This window comes from Heterocephalus glaber, unplaced genomic scaffold (assembly GCF_053883595.1).
Source record: "Heterocephalus glaber isolate CG9 unplaced genomic scaffold, H.glaber_assembly_v1.0 deba00001509, whole genome shotgun sequence".
NCBI lineage: Eukaryota > Metazoa > Chordata > Mammalia > Rodentia > Bathyergidae > Heterocephalus > Heterocephalus glaber.
The window spans coordinates 17,658,989-17,679,322 of record NW_028258325.1 but is presented as its reverse complement, the minus strand read 5'-3'; the positions used below and the strand labels follow the sequence as shown (position 1 = coordinate 17,679,322).

The window sequence follows — 20,334 nt, the reverse complement described above, 5'->3', positions numbered from 1 at the left end:
AGTAGGTCCATTTGAAATGGAGATGGGTAGAGTTGGGAATGACTATTGTCTGAGGGACAATGTCTTGAGGGAAAGATCAGCAATATCTCAGAGGTTAGTCCAATGAAATCCTGGACCAAGGCAAAAAGAACTCAAATACAATATAAGGGTGTGTGGTACCATAGCAGATTATAGGCATTTGATTCTGAGGCCAACATCCTCAGGAAGGTATATGAAGTAGCATAGTTTTTTTCTGGCTCAGGTGAGGGTCGATAAAATTCAGGAGTCTCCTAAGGACAGAATTTTAACCCAGGTTTAGTTACCAAATATTTTGCTTCAACTGATTAGGGCAAGAAATTCAGCTAATTTTTTCTGAGTTAAGGATTTAGAAATTTGAATTTAGGTCTAGCCTTATCATAGGTAAACAGGAGATAATCTGTGAGTCTTATCTAATTCATATAGAAGAAAGGTCATTCTTTGTGTCTCAGAACACAAAGGAACTGAGAGATTTCCTAACCTTCACTGTTTTGCAAAATCACAAGGTTCAAGCAAAGATCAATATCACTGCTTCCCACTGGCTAGATACAATGCAGATGAGATAGGATTTAGAAGCCATGCCTATGGATGACAGAGTACTTGGGTAACACTGTGTCCTCTGAACTCTAGAATGTTTATTGAGTCATTCTGTTTTGGGAATTCTTTGTTATAACACCTTACGCAGTAACCAAATGATGAACTGCTCAGTTTTATAACTCATAACCATTGTGATTTGAGCCAAGCCACTTCATTTCATAGAAGTTAGTTTTCTTATCTGCTAAATTATGGAGTCAGAATTGACAAACACTTATAGTTTCCTAACTCTGACCTTTAGAAATTTATGAAGGCATAAAGATTTTCCCAAGTGCCCTGTGGCTTGATGTATGGAACTAGACGCTGAACGGAGCTCTTTAGTGTTCTTCCCAATACTCAGGCAGAATCGCACAGGGAAACACTCAAATTCCTTGAGTTTTGATGCCACTGACTGTATATAGCTTTTTACTGCAATTCCGAACAAGGCTATCAGGGTTGCTTTTGTCTTGTATTCAACCAATCAATCATTTTTCCTTCCTAACCATAAAGTACTTCCTCTGAATTACCTTGCATAAATGGGATGATTCTTTGGTATCCTCTTTCCTGTTCTTTCTGATTTTCTACACTTTCCTTCCATAGCTTTTCTCTAAAATTATTTCTGTGTCATGCAAATTCAGTTTTGGGTGTTTTTTCATGCCTTCCCAAACACTAGAGCCAGTTTCCTACTTAATATTCAACAAGCATTCTTGAAGCTCATCTCTTTCAGGAAAAGCCCACAAAACTCACCAGTGCTCAGCTGATGACTTATTTCAGGCTCTGTTGTTTCTCTGCATTCAGATTCTTTAGTGCAAGCTAGTTGAAGCAAGACTCTATGGGTCTTATATATCACCCAGTGCCTTGAGCACAGTACTGCAATAGATATAAAAATACCCAATTACCAAACCTGTTGGGATATTTATTCTTAAAAAAAAAAGTATAATAGTACTAATAGATGGATTTTTCATTTTAAATATGGGTGACAGTTTGAAGGTTTTGCAATGAAATAAAGAATAAATTAAAAGTTCGAGTAGAACATCCAAACCTGACTATAATCTTTATTCAGATAGGAAAGCATTGACTACAAACTGGGTGAACAGAAAAGGAGGACAGTAGAAGTGGCAGAGCAACAATTCTCCAGATTTTAGATGGAGCTGGGTGGATAAGACTGAAGTATAAAGACCTATTGTGATTCATTTCTTTGCAATTTTGAAAATATTTTATTTCTCTAAGTCTTAGTTTCCTTGACTGTAAGAATGGGGGCACAATAGTGACCATAAGGATTACAGAGTGAAGTGCATAAAATAATATGTGCAAAAATATCTTTAGCTCTGTAAACATAAGGTGGACATTTATTAATGGTAGATTTGTTAAGACTATAATTAACATCAATTTACCCAACTGGGTTTACTAAACTCCATTAATCAGAAATGTTGATTAAAAACTGAGGAAGTACAGAGTAAAATCTCTGAGTTCTGAATATGAAACACAATGTGGACTCATCAGAGAACTGTTTTCTGTAAGCAAAAAACTAACGAAAATATATTTTTTTAAAATTGGAAACTTTTTTATTTGAAAGACTGCATCTTAATAATATAGATGACTTCCATAGTAACTCTTTGGTCATCAAAAGACTAGGAAGAATAACAGTTTCTCACTATAGTTATCAACCTCACCTGACACTAGTAACATCAAAATGAATTTAAATGAAAAGTTTAAAATGAAAAAAGGCATCTAGCACTCTACTATATTTACCTATGGTTTTTAAAAATAAGTGAAGTATAAAAAATTTAATGGAAAACTGAGAAGTGTTTAGACATTGACTAAACATATTTTAAGTATGAAACTCAATTTCAATTTAGAATCTTGAGTTTCCTTTCTTTTCAGAACTTTCACCTATTTTGTAACTTTAATTTTAAAAGAATTGTTTTACATTTCCCTGTATAGAAAAATTCAAGATTTACTACTCTTGAAATAGCTTTACTATTATCAGGTGAAATGAAACTACTGATTCAACTTAAGGTGTATAAACTAATATTTCAATTAAGAGCAACTTAAAGGCAATTTCTCTATAAATACTGAAGTAGGTCGTAACAGATCTGGAAAAGAATTTATCCTACCATTTTAAAATATGGCAGAAACAGAATCCAGCAGTAATGTATATATTGAAATATCAAGAGTATGGATAAGCCTTACTTTATGGACCATATATGCGGGAAATTTAAAGAATACCTGTTAAGATTGACTGTATTCCTATTCTTATCTAATGAAAAGAAAAAAATACACATAAATGTGTCTATTCTAATAGATAAAAGCCTGTGGCCAGATTTTTATGGGGGAAAAAAGGCAAGAAAAATTTTCCCCACTATCAAATTTAAATTTTATAAATATAATGAATATAAACTTTAAATTAGCAGATACCTTATGAAGGATGATCGAAAACAAAAATCAAACTACAGAGTCCAAAAAAGCCAAACCAAGTCAAACATAATCTGATTGTTTTCAGTGTTATGTTGCCCTCTTGCAAAATGACAGGCAAAATCATACTTGTTTTTACATTTGCATCCACATATATTACACTGAAAAGGATTTTCATACCCATGACATCCCACATGAATAGTGTAAAGGAAATTGTCTGCAAAGTACATGTCACAGTGCTGGCAGTGGTGCAGAAGCTGAGGGTCCTGGATTGGCAGGGTTGGGGGTGGAGTGCTTGGCTGGCTGTTTCCTATGCAGGGAGTACTGGCGTGGGCACTTGGTTCACCGCTTGGACTTGCCACTGGACTGTAGTTCCTCTGACTGTGATGGCCGAGGCTCAGGGCTTGTGGGAGAGGAGCGCAGAGGAATATTTGCTGACACAGCAGAAACTACTGCTTGGGCAGAGGGCTGCTGAATCATGAAAGGCTTTTCATCAGGGCAGGGGACTACATCAGGGGATGCAGGGTTTTGGTTTTCAGGTGGCAAAGTGGACAACTGTCCTGCTAGAGTGGAGAGCTGATTTAAAGGGTTGTCAACCATGAGTTCTTGCGGGTCCCTTGGTAGGCAACCAGCTGGTGTCGTTTTCGCCATACTTTCATAGGAGTCAGTCTGGATATTTGAGATTTCGTGGGTAAAATCGTTAAGGTAGTCTGGTTCCTGAACCACCATGGAAGGTGGACTTAAATTGAGTAGTGCTCTTCTGCTGTACCCCAGATTGCCTGTTTTCTTTTGTAAACCCCTCACATTTTTCTTGCTGTTCAAGGAAGACCTAGTACCTTCAACTGGCACCATTTTATGCTTGCGCCTTCGATGATGGGACAGGTTACTTGGATCGCTGCAGCGGAAGGAACACAATTCACATTTGTATGGTTTTTCTCCAGTATGTGAACAAATATGGGCTTCCAGATGATGCTCATAAGCAGATGCAAATGAACACAAGTGACATCTATGAGATTTCTCACCTGTGTGGATTCTAATGTGCTCGATAAGCCGTGCCGTTCCTTTGCTGGCATAGTTGCAGTACCGACACTTGAGCTTCCCATCAAAAGTCCTTTCAAACCCGTCTACTAACATTCCTGAGTTTTCCTCCAGAGAAACTTCAACAGATGGATGATCAAGTCCATGTTGATCACCAACTGTTCCAGCTCCCTGAAGAGCCTCTGTTTCCTTGTCCCCACTATCTGATCCAGAAATCAGGTTCACATGATGGGTCTGCTGAGTCAGGCATTCTTGAAAATCTTTCACGAAGTCCAAAGGTTCTGGTTTCTTTTCACCCATCTTTGCCTTTTTTTAAATTTAAAATTTGTTAGGCCTTTTCAACCCAAATCAGTTCCACCTTTTCCTGGCCACTCCAACATTGAGTGAGAGAAATTTATTCTGGAGACACAGCAGGGGACTCCAAAGGGCCATGGAGGGAATTTCAACTAAAATTCAAAAGCCATAGAGAAGTCTCCAGACAACTGCACCGAGTATTCCCCACCACCTTGTTCAACGCCGCTCCAGTTGCTGCCACTCCCGCCGTCTTGTCACCACTGCAGCCGCCACTGCCATGTTTGTTGTGTCTCCCGCTTTCTTCCCGCCCCTCTGCCCTACCCAAATCTCGCGTGAGCAAGACCTAAGGAAAATATTAAGAGTAATGTTTACAAACAGCTTTCTTGTTGGGGTGGGTCAATGTGTCTCTTGTTCTCTCATCACAGTCTATGTCTATTTTCTTTTTCATATCTTAGTACCGTCCTACTCATATCATTGAGCTCTTGTCTATGCCATCTTCGTATTTGTCACTTATTACATTCTTCAAAAACTGCTATATTTTGCTCATGTTCTCAATTATAAACTCTTTTCATTTATCTTGCTATAGTCCTGTCAGGAGAGAACAACAACAGCTGAACAAATCAACAAAGGAAACTCAAAGTCCAAAAGACAGAAGAATATAAAACATGTTTTAAAACATTTCCAATGATGAATGTCATTATATTGTATACCTAAAATGTACCAATAAAATAAAAAAAAAATTAAAAACCATGTTTTAAAAGAAAAGGCAAGGCTGTAGTCTGCACAGATGGGCTAGTTTCATTGTGACAAAGACAAAGAGAAAATGACTTTGGCTGGTTCATTTACAGAGAAGGTAATTTGGATGACTGAGTTACATGGTGTGGAGTTATAAAGTACATATATTTACTAGATACTTGAAATCTCCCCCACTAACTTTGAGCCAATATATCCAGACCTTAAACTCAATGCTACAAAATTCTGGAGTAATATGATCAAAAGGAAAAACAATAATCTTGGGGATAAGTGATTCATTAAACAAATAAAAGCTTTGTCCTTAGAAAGTTCATAAATATATTCGGCTGGCCTTTGCTCTTTGGGAACTTTTGGAATGTTGATGGTAGTGATGGGATAGAAATTAATCATTTGGGGCCAGTTTTAAGAAATGGCTTCAGCCCCTTAGTTGTCTGTCAAGTTTCTGTTAAATATCTCCTATTATTGAAGATACAAGTCAAAATCACTTATCAGCAGTTCTTCAAAATAGCAAGGAACATGTATTAAAGAGGTCATAAAGGAATTTCTAATGAGAAAAAATGCTCTTACTTTTTGAGAAATTAACTGCTCCAATAAATTGCAAAGATAAAGTAGGAAAAGTTATCACAATAATGTCTGTTGTAATAAAACTAAACTGTACAGCTGATAACAGTTAAAATGCCAGAAGGTGAGTTAATGACATACTATTCTTCTAAAAGCCCCTTTGGTCCTTACCCTACAATATAATTCTGAGACTCACATATAAAGGATATGTTGGAGCTACATGAAAATACTATATATATGCACATGTTTTACAGATTTATTGTCTATGAATAGATATAGATATAGATATGAAACTTTCAGAAAGGTGAAATAAAATAATCCTAAAATCTTAAAGTGATTCTTGAAATGTAAAAAAGAAGAAAGTCTCTGGAGAGAGAAATCAGTATAAATTGCTGGCTAGCACTGGAAAACTTCTTGGTAGGGTCATGGGAACCGAGGTATAGATGGAGTCATTGAGGTCTTCCTAAGACTGTCTCTGGATTCATGAATGCAGGAGAGGCCTGAAGCTTCTTTAATGATTCTCTATAGTCAAATCCCTCAGAAACCTAAGGATTGCAGCAACACAGAGGCATTCATAAGGATAATGAGACACAGAAGAAGAAGAAAAAAGAGTACTACCACAAAGAGAAATTGAAACAATTTGAGCTAGGCGAGCATGGGGCTATTAGTTTTATGATGCATTATTGAACTTCTCTCATACATAATAGTGATCAAAGTCACCACAAATGGTGAAAATGAGTGTATGTAGAATTCAGAGAGAGAGAGAGAGAGAGCGAGAGAGAGAGCGATAGCGCCAGGAGAAAAGATCAACATTGAGAAGCAATTCAAAGGCCAAGGATTCTATTTGTATATGTGTTCAGACATCAAGGCTGAAATACTCAGGGTCTGCTACTTCTTGCCTCATAGGGAATGCTATATTGTTCAGAGTATTTTTCAAACAAACAGCAGAAGAGAAATAAACAGAGCTGTCTTCAGTTACTATGAGTTCATAAGGATCCTGACTAGTGCCCTATACCCATAACCATACTGTAATTAAGGAAAAGCAACAAAGTAGGAAAATATTATCCAATAAATAACAGAAACTAAAATCTGTCAAAACTCTCTTTTTTAGAAAAACATGGAGAAATAGTGCAAATCAAAACAGAAAGAAATCTCTCTGCTCTAAGCCATCTGCGATACCCATCAGCTGGTAATAATGTGGCTAAGTATGTAATAGAAATAATCAAAAGAAGAACATTAGGAAGGAACAGCAGCAGGAGATTCTTTTCTGGATTCTGGTCTTTGTTTATGGATAATTACAACATGGCAGTGCGTTCAGAGGTCCGTCATATGATATATCCTTTGCTTTTTATTTAAGCAACAGTTCACAAAAGACTTGCTTCAGTTTACCAGCATGCCAACTAAATACCTGCCAAATGAGAATGCCTCTAAGTTATGGCTGAATTTAACATGATGAGTTCATTTAATGAATTTCAGAAAACTCTCTAAACATGTAAATAGGCAAGGATATTAAACAGATTTATCTGTCCAGTGAAGGCCAGTTTGATGGTCTTATTTAAAATATATCTTTCTTTCAAATTATGCCCATTTCATCTTAAGGCTTACTTTAATGTAGTCTTAATATGTCTTTATATATACTTTATGATAGACTATGAAAAATAGTAAGTTGGATAACTCAGTTCATTCATATCCAGTTAGACCTATGTTCAAATATGGCTCAGCCTTTTGTTAGAAATGAATATTCAAAATATCAATATATCAATCGTGATTGCTTGGTTGCATGCAACCTGAAAAATTCTGGTTAATTTGAGATAAAATAGAAACTTATTAGGAAGAAGACAGAAATGCTCTGAGAGTCAAAGGAATCATTTAACAAATATATATTAGCAAGGTCAGATGAAGCAGCACCAGGAATCCAGGCAACAAAAATTAATGGGCAAATTCTTCGAAGTGATATCTTTTGGATGTGTAAAAGCCAACCATTTTCAATCTATCTGTTGCTCGGCTCAGTGTTAAAAGTATCTGGAAAATCAAGAGGCTGAGTTAGGAAGATTGCATTGAGTTTGAAACCAGCCTGGGCTACATAGTGAGTTGAAGGACAATCCGAACTACATAGCAAGACTTTGTCTAAAACACATTTCCCACTGGTGCAACCACTGTGGAAATCAGTATGGAGATACTTCAAAGAACTAGGGCTAGAGGTCCCATTTGACCCAGCTACTCCCCTGTTGGGGATCTTCCCCAAAGAATTAAAAGAATCATACCACAACGATATATGTGCACCCATGTTTGTAGTGGCACAATTTGTAATAGCTAAAGCTTGGAAACAGCCCAAGTGCCCATCAACTGGAGACTGGATAAAGAAGATGTGATATATATATATATATATATATATATATATATATATATATATATATATATATATATAATGGAGTACTACTCAGCCATAAATAATGAAAAACTAGAGACATTTATTGCTAAATGGATGCATATTGAGGACATACTCTTAAGTGAAATAAATAGGACACACATGTGTAAACACCAAATACTTTCTCTAGTGTGAGAAACTGAAAGTGTAAATAAGGATTAAATGATTAAAATGAATAATTGATAATTTGAAATAGGAAGAAAAGGTCCAAAGGGGTAGGGGAAGTGGGAGGGGAAAGGGAAAGGAAAGAAGGTAAAGGAAAAATTATGAGAAAAGGAGAAAATGGAAATGAAGTCTTTGTAAATAGGGAAGGGTGGAGGGGGTGAAGGGAGCACAGGGAATGGGGAAAAAATAAGAACCACGATACATCATGTAAGGTATAAGCACGCATGATAAATGTAAACATATTGTATACCAAAAATGTACCAATAAAGGAATTTAAGCAAAAAATAAATAAAATAAATAAAATACACTTCCCACTAGGAATGTAATCATTATGTACTGCAAACATGTACCAGTAAATAATGCTAACCAGAAAATAGCTAAATAAATAAATAAAAATAAAATACAGTATATAGAATAAAAGCTAAATGGCTTGGCTTAAATCATTTATCTGCCTTTACCAATGGGAAGGCTGACATATTATTGGTCAGTTTATTAAGAATAAAGCCAATGAAGAAAATTGAATATCTGTTACCAAAAGAAAAGGAAACAAATCTCGTAAGACAAAAAATAAGTCCATAATTAAAGACAAGATTAGTATACGATAGACTATGAAAACCTCAACCTCATGAATAATTACTGTATATTTTATGATTTATAAAACTTAATTTCTCACTACACCATTAAAAATAATTAAGAAAGTTATACTTAGGTTCATACTGAGCCAATATTTATTAGGAATATACTATAAGTACTGTAATAAAAGTTTCTCATATATAGCTCATTAAATTATCAACTGAAATTCATGCAAGAATTGATATTTCTATTTTGTCTTTATGGAAACTGACGATCAGAAATTTAGGTTGAACTGCTTATTTTCACCTCATTAATCAAGTATGTAATAAGCACTGACCTTCAGATCTATGGAACTGAAGCTTAATCCATTTTTGGCTATCATACTGAGAGAATTCATTGAACTAATGTTTATAGGAGGACACTAAACTTGAGTCACTAAAGGAAAGAAACAAAACTTGGAAAATGGTGCAAAAGAAACACCACCTCAGTCTTTAGGCAGATGCCAGTGTTGAAGCTGTATCTACAGACACAGAAGCTTACATATGAAATAATGAACTCAGCTATACATGGCAGATTGAGCACATGTTTACCAGGGGTCCTTACAAAACTGTCACTAAAATGAGAATAAAAGAAGGGCGGGAGGAATCTCCAGGGGAATCACTGGTAGGACAGAGAGAATAGAACATTTACGGAGGATAGAAAGCAGAAGGATGGACAGTAGGTCAGAGAAAGCAAAATCCTAAAATATCTCAATCAAAGGTATCATTTATCATAAGATCCACCACTAATTTGTTTCATCAAGGAAAAAATATTTACCAATTACAATTGTTAAATGTATGATGGCAAATGTCCATTTGTTTATTGCTATATAAAACCATGCTAAATTGACTATTGTAAATCAACAATAATATTTTAAAGGTATTTCTCAGACTCCTGGAAGGTGAATGGGCCCAGCTGGCAGAGGGTCTTTCATTTAGCTGTCACTAGATGCTGTCTGGGGCTGCTATTGTCTCAGGTTGTTTTATTCATATGGATGATAGTTAATACTATTTGTCCTTTGGAACTTCAACTAGGCCTACTGGCCAGGATACATACACATGGCCTATAGATGTAGCCTGGGCTTCCTCATAGCCTGATAGCTTAGTTGTAAGAGCAAGCATCCCAACACATACATCTGGGCAGCAGTCATATTGTTCTTTGCTATCTATCTTCTGGACATGTAGTCTCATTTGTGCTCTCACTACTTGTTGAGGAAGTCACAAAGGATCGACCAGGTGTAGGGGAAGAAGACACATTCCATGTTCTAGTGAAAGAATGGCAATGTTACAATGCAAAAAGGTCATGTGGGATAGAAGATATCCATCGAATCACTTGAAAAATTCAGTCTGTCACAAGATCATTGACTATATGATTCTCCATATTCAAAAATATTAAAATTAAAAATATATGTCTGAGAATTAATCAACATTTGAGGAGCTACCAAATAAGACATAAGAAAGTCCATGTTTCAGAACATTAGAAACCTCAAGAATTTGAAGCAATCCTCAGAAAGACCAGGAATTGATTGAAAGTTTGGCAAAGGAGAAGTTAGATTCATGAGACTCTTTCTTCATCCTTGGTATCTGTATAACTATATCTCTTACTCTTTTCAGGAGAACCTTGATATATGGTTATATTAAAGTTAAGATTCTCCATAATCTGCAGATAAGAAGAACAGTATTACTTCTTTGCATGGTTTATTCTTAATTTTCTTAATTTTTTTTTTCATTCTCTCTTTTTTTCTTTGGTACTGGGGATTGAACTCAGGACCTTGTGCTTGCAAGGCAGGTGGTGGAACCACTGAGCTAAATCCCCATTCCAGCCCTCCATTCTCTTTTGTACACAGTGGATTGGAAGATTCTTCTGTAGAAATAATGAGGATGACAACTAAGCAAGTAATGGGCCTACAAAGCACACAGAAAGATCTACAGAGATGTATATTTGGCCAACTGGGGGGAAAGAGGGCTATGAGTCTGTCTCAGTCATTCTACACTACAGTTTTAGTAACCCAGTGCTTCCAATAATTTCTGTAGTATTTTATTTGAAAAATAGGTGGGTGATTAGGAATCATCAGGCATATATAGGAACCTTCAGCATTAAAAAAGGAGATAGGAATAAATAATTACTAGAGGGAAGTTGCACAGCAGAATTAAACAAAACAGCAAGAAAACTCTAAAAACAAATAACAAATCACCTTAAGTTTTTAACTTTGGAAAGTTAAGACAATACAATCTTGAAAGAAAAACAGTATGAAATAAAAACGTAATTATACAAAAATAAATATTAACTGATGTCTTTAATTAAAAATTCAACTCCTAGCATGCTCAGTTCCCTGGATTCTGTCCTTGGCACTGCAAAATAGACAAGTAAACAAATACCAGAAATATGTAAAAAAAATCAAAGGAGGATTGAAAGATTTGAGAAAGTAAGAAAAAATAATTTTTACATAATAAATTATTCAGGAGGTCCATCATATGTCTAGTATAAGTTTAAGGAAAAATAAAGAAGAAAAAATATTAGAAAGAAGATTATCAGACAAGTAATGGGAAAGAATTTCCCAGAATTGCAGACCCTCTATTGTGTAGAACAATGAGGAGAAAAAGAAGTAAGGCAGATCAAGGTTAAAGCATATTATAAAATGGTTAAAGCATATTATAAAATGCCTAAAGCAGGAATAGGTTAAGATTCAAATCCTTACATGAAGGCAGTAACTGTTCGTACATAGGGTGAGTAGAAGAACAACTTACATGCAAACAAAACTGAAACTACAATGGATTATTATGTTTAAAATTCTGGCAAAAAGCAACACAGGGTTCACAGTGCAGTCAAACTGTCAGTCAAATATTGAGAAGAAAGGCATTTTGGACAATAAGCTTTCCTACTACTCATCATCAGGAAGCTTTTCTTAAGCACCTATACCAGCATCTTGGAAAGTGTGCCATCCAAACAAGGAGATGACCATGAAAGAAGACCAGGAACACAGAAAGAAGGGGTCACCATGAAGGGGGCAGACAGGCAGCCCCACCAAGGGAGCAGCACTGCACCCCTGAGACATGAGATGAGAACGGAACAGGGAATAGAGACTTTCAGGAGCAAAGTCTCCAGCAGGAATGGAGAAACAAATAGACTATCTAATGGTTTGACCACATAAAAATCGGATCTGAAAGTGATTTTATATCTGTTAGAGAGTTATAAAAATTTTACAGTAGGGACATAGAACGTTTACAAAAATTACCTCAAGAAAAATATTTATATTAAAAAAATAAACTATTGAACAGGTAATGTACCTGTGCTAGAATGTTTCACTTGGCTCAGAAGATGTGAAGACATACTTCATAGTTACATTGAAAACATTGAAAATTGCTGTCTTTGAACAATTTTGATATAATTATATTGAGTGAATGAAAAAAGTAAAGTAGATAGTGGGGACATTTGGATGATAAGTCTCATATTTCATAGTAAAAGGCAATAGAAAATTTCTACAATTGATAAATCACAAAACAGAAATATGAGTATACTACCTGAATCAGGAATAAAGAAGAAAAGTGTGATATTTAAGATTGATTGTCAACTTGATTGGCTTGGGAGCCATCCAAGAGATTGGCAAAGCATGCTCCTGAGTGTGTGTGGGTGGGTTGAGGAGGTGTGGCCTTAGGTCCTCTATATGGACCTTCACTCCTTCTGCTCTGCTGCTCTTCCCCTACTCTACTTGCCCAGCTGGCATGAACTAAACCTCTTTGCTCCACCATGCCCTTACATCAGTCAACCATGGACTGGAACCTCTGTATGAGCCAAATAAACTTCATCTGTTTAAAATTATCAGTGTCAGTTATTTTTTCCCAGCAACAAGAAAACAGATCAATACAAAAGAGGTTCTCTGTCATTTGAAATAAGTCTTGTAGTAGTATTTGCTTTTTAAAAATGGTTTATAAGTATTATGCTGATAAAAGTAGGAACAATTTTTTAAAAGTGAGAATGAATAGACTTTCAATTTACAGAAATAAGGTTTGAATCCCCAATTGCTTCCCTACTATTACCCATGTACCCACAAGTGTTATGGTTTGGCTCCAGATGTACCGCCAAAGCCTCATGTGGTCATAGGTGGGGATTTTTCAGAGGTGACTGAATCTAGAGTGTATGAGCCTGGAACCAAAGGTGTGTGATTACTAAATCAGTTCACTGATTGGTTTGGCACTGTCATAATCCCAGTAGCCTAGATAAAATACAAGGGACAGAAAGAGGCTTGTCTTGTCCCTTGCTTGCTTTGCTACCTTCTGCCTGTCAAGAACTGTTTCTCCTCTGTGATGCCTGTCTGCCATCCACTCTGCCTTGGAGCCAGCTGATGATGGACTGACACCTCTACAGACTGTGAGCTAAATAGACCTTTTCTCCCTTAACTTGTGGGTGTTGGGTATTTTGTCCCAGTAATGAGCAAAGTAAATAAGACAATATACATGGTCTTTAGCTTCTCTAATCTCAGTTTGCGGTATGTAAAATAAAGAAAAAATAGTTACTAAGTATAGTGCCTATAATTTGCCATGGTAAACACTTAAATCCATTATTTCATTTAGCCATCACAAAGTTCCCATGATTTCTCATGGTATTTTACAGATAGGATAAATATGTCATAGAAAGATAACACAATTTGTCCAAATTCATGCAGCAAGTAAACAGTGGTATTTGAGCACAGGCAAAAAAATACCAGAAATAGGTCCAACTCTTAATCACTGCAAAGTTAATAAGGAGTTTAAATGAAACCACCTCTACTTGACAAAGAGTAAGTGCTTAATGAATACTCATAAATAAATAACTGAATGTTCACTTAACAACTTTTAATGCATAAAAGTATATCTTGTATAATGCTGATGTGTTGAATATGCACAGTTGTTAACTAGGCATTACAGGGATGTTATCACATGATTTGGACCTGTAGAAAAATATGCAGACATAACCACCAAATTATCTTCAATTTAATAAATCATATAATTGCAGTTTACTCTGTTAATTTATGTTGCTGCCTACTGAGTGAAAGTTTACAGACAGTGAAGGATATTTTTCATTATGAAAGTCTGAGCAAGTAATTTCAATTGTTGAGTAATAGCTAGGCATTATGTTTTTCAAATCTGTACTTCAAGAAGGAAATCCTCTGACAGCTCTTTCTCTCATCTTCATATCAGATCAATTTCTCTATTGATTATGTTAATGTGCATCACATCAGATATGCCACCCAGATGCTGGAACATCTAGAATTGAAAGGGTTTTGTTTTGGGGTTTTTTTTTTATTTTTTTGCTTTTTGGACAGGTTCTTGCTATATAGTTCAGGGTGGACTTGAACTCAATATGTAGCCCAAGGTGGCCTTGAAATTGGGGCAATCCTCCTGCCTCAGCCTCCTGAGTACTGGGATCACAGGCATGCACCACTATGCCCATCTAGAATTGGAAGTATTTTGGGGTATGAATGGGTTTCTTATTGCCCTGCTTAGAATGACTTTTCTAGAGTATTTTCATCAGGTAGAAAGGGAATGGTAGCAGAGCAGTTTAGGTTTCATTTCAGTCAGTGGATAATTATCGCAAATCAAAAAAGATCTGCCATTAGCTGTTTAACTTCTCAAATGATTCTAAGAAATCTTTCTCAATGGTCAAATATTTTTCTTTGTGGTTTTTAAAGATATAAAAGTCTATAAGAAATATTTTGTTAGCTGCATGTAGAATTAGATCTCAAAAATGGCTTTTAAAAGATTTAAACAAACAAAAAACTACAAGGATTTTATTTCCCTCTAAGAAAGATTCATTTGTTGGGTCAAATTCAAGAAGCTTTAGTTGAAAGACAGGAGTTTTAATTATAACCAATTTATTCTACTCTATTACCTGCTATTTTTAAAAGTCTCACTGGATAGTGTAAGTTATAGAATCAAATTACTAAAAATGGCTAAATATGAATATTAAATAATGAACACAGAGGATATCATAAAATTCATCATCATGATGTGTTGTTCAAAAATTCCTTCTTAAAAACATCTGATTTTTTCACAAGGTTGTAGTTTCCAGACCTGCAAACTAATTTCTCCTTGCTATACATGATGACAAAATCTAAAAATTGATTTTGTTTTCCTCTGGGTTTTAGGATTACTTTTTGTTTTGTTTTTGTTTGTTTGTTGCAATTTTAGGGATTGAAATCCAGGGCCTTTGCCTTGAGCTACACACTCAGACTTCTTTTTTTCTCTTTGTTTTTATTAGCGCATGTTTGCAGTACCTAATGTTTATATTCCTTGTGGGGAGTTGCTACACGTTCTTGACACATCTAAATTCATTTTTATTTTGAGCCAGAATCTCGCCAAGTCACTAAGTCACTCAAGTTGGACTTGTATTCTGATCCTCCTACCTCACTGTCCAAGAGTGGCAGAATTAGTTTTGAATGAAGAAAACAAAAACAAAAGCAAAAAACCCAAAAAATCCAGAAGCATGAAGTAATCATACTTTAAAAAAGAGATGGATATAAGGACAGCTTACTTTCATTTTTATGGGTCTATCCATACTGCCTGAAGTATTCTTGGAAATCATGTTGGTATTTTTTATTAGATGCATATTTTAGTGTAAAATCATTCTTCCTTCTCTTAGACCTAAAAAATTTATGTATGGTAACATCAGTATAATGTTCAGTTTTGGTCATACTAAACTTGAAATGAGTTTTGTTTTGTTTAGTGCTGGTTATAAATGTTTTCTAGATCTAATTTTTAAAAAATGCTTTATTTATTAATCTAACAGTCTATTAGTTACCAACCGTGAAAATTGTATCATGGGTCAGTTTCTAATCATATTGAACCTTACCCCAACCTCAAAAAAGAAAAACATTACTAATTATTCTCATCAGCTATCATTTAGCAAGTATGCTACTCAAAATTTAGAAGGAAAATGCCATCCTTAAAACAAAAACTAAATCATGTGGCTCATTCAGGTCAAAATTCATTGTAAAATTATGTAACCATGACTATACTTCTTAAGAAATTTTTAAAAAGTAAATTCTGCAATTGTTTTCAAGATGTACCTATTTTAAAAGTAAACCCTGTGTGGCAGGGGATTTAGCTCAGTGGTTTCGCTGCCTGCTGCGTAAGCGCAAGGACCAGAGTTCGATCCCCAGTACCAAAAAAAAAGAAAGAAACAAACCACAAAAAAAGTAAACCATGTAGGTAGAGTGGCCACCTCATGAAATCTTGTAATTTGAACATAGTTGACAATCTTGGATGCCTTCAAAGAAATGAACACTGGTATTTAATCATATGTTCCTTTATTTCAAATAATTATAAAGTTAAAGTGAGAATCCAGAAAAAGTAAGATTGGTATTTGAATTTGGTTCTGAACCCAGCCAAATATTACCATTGCTACTTTGCGGGAACATCTTGTATCTAGAGAATTGATTGACCTAAGTAATGACAGGTTTAAAACACTCCTAAAATGAAGCAGGTTGCTTGGGACTTTGACTATAGATTGGTTTTTTACTTGAAACTGTTTGTATGGGAGAGATGAAAGAATAGTCCAGAAAGCAGGAAGATTGTATCATGACGCTCCACGATATGCCTTGTGTAATTTGTACACAAGGTGGTGGGAGAGCACTGAATCAAGAAAACTTAATTTTGACAGGTCTGATATATAGTCTATTTCGGTTAACCAAAAGGAACACATACATTTACCACATTAGAGAAATTTCCATTATTTTTCTCTCAGCCATGAAAATCGATTTTGATGTGATTATACTCTGAGGCTGCTTGATGTGCCTCTGACAGGACAAAAATGGAGAGAGACAGTGGGTGGTGGAGCCTGTGGGATACTGTGGTTAAGCTGGACTCCATGACAAACTGAAAAAAACAGGATTCTGATACCGATTAGTACAATTTGTGTGAAAATAGACCTAAGATAAAATAATGACTGCATTACATTTAAACAGTATGGAAAATATTTCCATATGTCAGAAAACTAGGTTTTCCCACCATTTTATTTTTACTGTAAATAACATTTAGAAACTTGCAAGGATGCCATCAGTAGTAACCAATAAATATTTTATCTCTTTAATAGAAATATTAAGCTATTATTATATATAAGGAATTTATTTAAGAAATCTTTATGAAACCTTAGATTTGATAAAGAATAACAAAAAATTACAGACTGCATGATACCAGGCAATTTCATTTCTCTTTCTGCTCAGAGTTCTCTATTTATAGAACTATCTTTACATTCACTCATTCGCTCAATAAATGTTTATTGAGCCTCCAAATGCAAGACACTTGCCTGATTATCTGGGTACAATAAAGAATGAAATAAACAATATCTGTTGTCATAGAGTGTAGAGTGTAGTTGAGAATGCAAAGAAGTAGAGAACAATTACAGTAAAGTACAGTAAGTTCTGTAATGAAAGCATGGCAGAGCTCCATGGGAGCAATGGGGATGGATGCTTGATCAAAAGGGAGTTCAGAGATTTAGTGAAAGAAATTATATCAAATTGTAGCTCAGGGGTAGTGAATGGATTCCATTTAGTAAAGGTTAGCCAACAAAGCATGCTCAGATGGGGATAAGGATATGTGAGGAGTGAGAATATCAGGAGGAGGAAACAGCATGCTCGTAGAGACAACATCAAAGTGGAAACAATGATCATTTTATTGAGGTCAAGAGAAAAACACTGGAAAAACATGGCGGGCAGCTTGGAGTTTTATGTGAAGGAAACAAGGTGTTGGAAGTTTTTAAGAGATACATGTATATATATTTAGACTTGGTCTTTAGTAAGGTAAGTGAATCTAACTACATAGAAGAAATGGGTTGAATGTAAACCAGACTGAAAGCAGAAAGACAATTAGGGATTATTCTAGTGCAGGCAGGGCACAGGATTATTGTAATCTTAACAGGAATATTGGTAGTGGGGATGGAGAAAAGTAGTTTGTAAACATTTCTGATATTTTGTTTATTTGGCTTTTTGGAAGATGAATTGATTTGGATATGCAGATGACTGGAGATTGAGGTAGGGGCAAAGTGATGGCAGTAAAACAACTAAAGTCTACAATGAACACACTGTTTGAGGCATTGTTAATTTTATAAGAGGTAGCCATAGTGCTCAAGTCCTGAGAGAGAGAGAGAGAGAGAGAGAGAGAGAGAGAGAGAGAGAGAGAGAGGAAGAGGAGGAGGAGGAGGAGGAAGAGAAGGGAAACGGAGAGGGGGAAGGACAGGGGAGAAGAGGAGGGAGAGGGGGAAGAAAAGAAGGAAAGGAGAAAGGAAAAGGAGGAAGAGAGGAGGTAGGAAGAAAAGAAAAGCATATATGAACTGGAACTGAAGACACAAAGCTAATGCTAAAAAGACAGACAGAAATCAGAGTTGCTGGAGATCTGCTGGGGAAAGACCAGAACAATGCCTTTGGGACTCTGCAGGGATGGGAAGGGAGTCTGGGTGTCCAGTGCTGAGCCCGTATTCTCAGAAATGGCTGAAAGGCTTTTGGATTTCTGGCTTGCATTTGCTATTAGAACAAAGATGGAGACACTCTTAATTTATGTTCATATATGTTCAGACTTTTCTGTTTAAGCAACAAACGCATAATTCTAGATTCCCAACAGAATAAAGCAAACTTTTATAGTTGATGTTCAACAGAAAGGGGAGCCAAGAAATTATACCAAAAATCTTTGTAGTTGATGGGAATATCAGGTACAGAAAGCAGAGCAAAACTACACACGTCAGGTGAAATTAAATAGAAAATGCAGTATTAAAGTTTTTCAAAACTCTATTTGAAATAAACAGCTACATTTTACACTAAATAATTTCTAAAATTAAAGATATAGTGGTTGAAATAAGAAATATAATTGGTTATATAAGCAGCAGAATAGATACAGCTAAAGACAGAATTGGTGAACTAGAATGTATAGTATATAAAAACAGTTGAAATAAAAAGAGATGTAAAATATTAATGAGCTGATACAAGATATAGAAAGCAATGGAAGTAGTAACAACACACATGTAATGAAATCTCATGGAAAAAGACAATATAAAGAGACAATAGATTTTATATTGAGGAAAATATATATACACACAAATCCAAAAACTATCATGTTCCTCAAGTAGGGTAAAAGAAATAAAAGCTAGAGGAACCAATACAAAGAGAAAACTTTAAAAGAAGTCTGAAAGACACAATGAATGTAAACAACATTAGCTCTTTTGGCTACTAACTTTTCAAATCATCAATCTACTTCTTGATAACGCTAGCAGATCCTGAACAGTCTGTAACTGTTGACCCATATGAAGGGTTACATGAATCTGCTTTGCCTGACTTAGAGTAGTCTATTGGGCACAAGTCTTGAAGGAAATTCTAGGAAGGTTGCTTCTAAACACTGTTTCCTTATCTCCTCTCATAGGCAGCCCTATGAGCTTCATGTTGCTATTCTCATTTGATTAAAACAATGGGATACTTGAACTTGAGGTTTTGCAATTTACTTGTGGAAACACAACTAGGAAATGACATTGTTAAGTCATCAATGCTTGACTTCTAACCTCAGACTCATTTTTAAAACATACTTCCTTATAGTAGTTTGCCTTTTATTGCTTAAACTCATGAGCCTTACATTTGAATGTCTTTAATTTCAAAAGTAACATGATTTTCAACTTCTAATAATAAAAATTATATAAATAGCTAAAAAGAAAAAATAACAAATGAGAATAAATGAATAAACTTAATATCCCTGAAGTAACGAAGAATAATAAGACATCATCAAAGTCTGGAGGAAAATAACTTCTCATTTAGAATGGCATCACCAGCAAAATCAGTCTCAAAGTGGGAAATAAAGTTGTGAAAATAAACAAACTTGAGAAGTTATCATAAAGAAAACTGAACTAAAAAAATTCTAAAGAATTTAAAGAACAAAACTCAAGCTAAACCATGCTTGTATAATTTATGCAAGTCAAGAAAAGAGTTAGTTAATAAGTTCTATGGTTTATAAATATTATGAAAGAGAAATAAGACAAAGTTTAATTTGGAAATTATCAAAACTAAATAATCATAGTAAACTTTCAAGAGTATATAAATTCAAAAGCTGAAGAAAGAACGTAATGAAATAAGAAAAAATTTAAAATATTCTAAACCAAGAAGCACAGTAAAAGGGAGACAATAAATTTTTAAACAATAAGATGGTAGAAACAGATTTAATATATTATAAAACCAAATTTAATAAAGTTGTTATGATCATTAAATAAAAGACATTGATTATTCAATTTTAGCTTTAACATACCACTAGATATGATTTTCAGGGACAAGGATAACAAAAAAATGGAAAGTCTTAAATTTTGGAAAAGTTATACATAACAAATGCTAACTGAAGAAATACTGACATAAGTATCTTAATAGTAGAAAAATACATCATAAAACTAAAAGCATGTGTAAGGAAATAAATAATTGTCATAATGATGAACAGCTACATTTTCTAGGATTTTCTAACATTATAATTTCTATGTCA

General features: G+C 34.9%; 1 pseudogene; it reads right to left on the bottom strand.

Annotated features, from left to right (window-relative positions):
• Nucleotides 1–3,181: 3,181 nt before the first annotated feature.
• LOC101711154 (zinc finger protein Pegasus pseudogene) lies at nucleotides 3,182–4,936 on the bottom strand (annotated as a pseudogene).
• Between the last annotated feature and the right edge of the window lie 15,398 nt (nucleotides 4,937–20,334).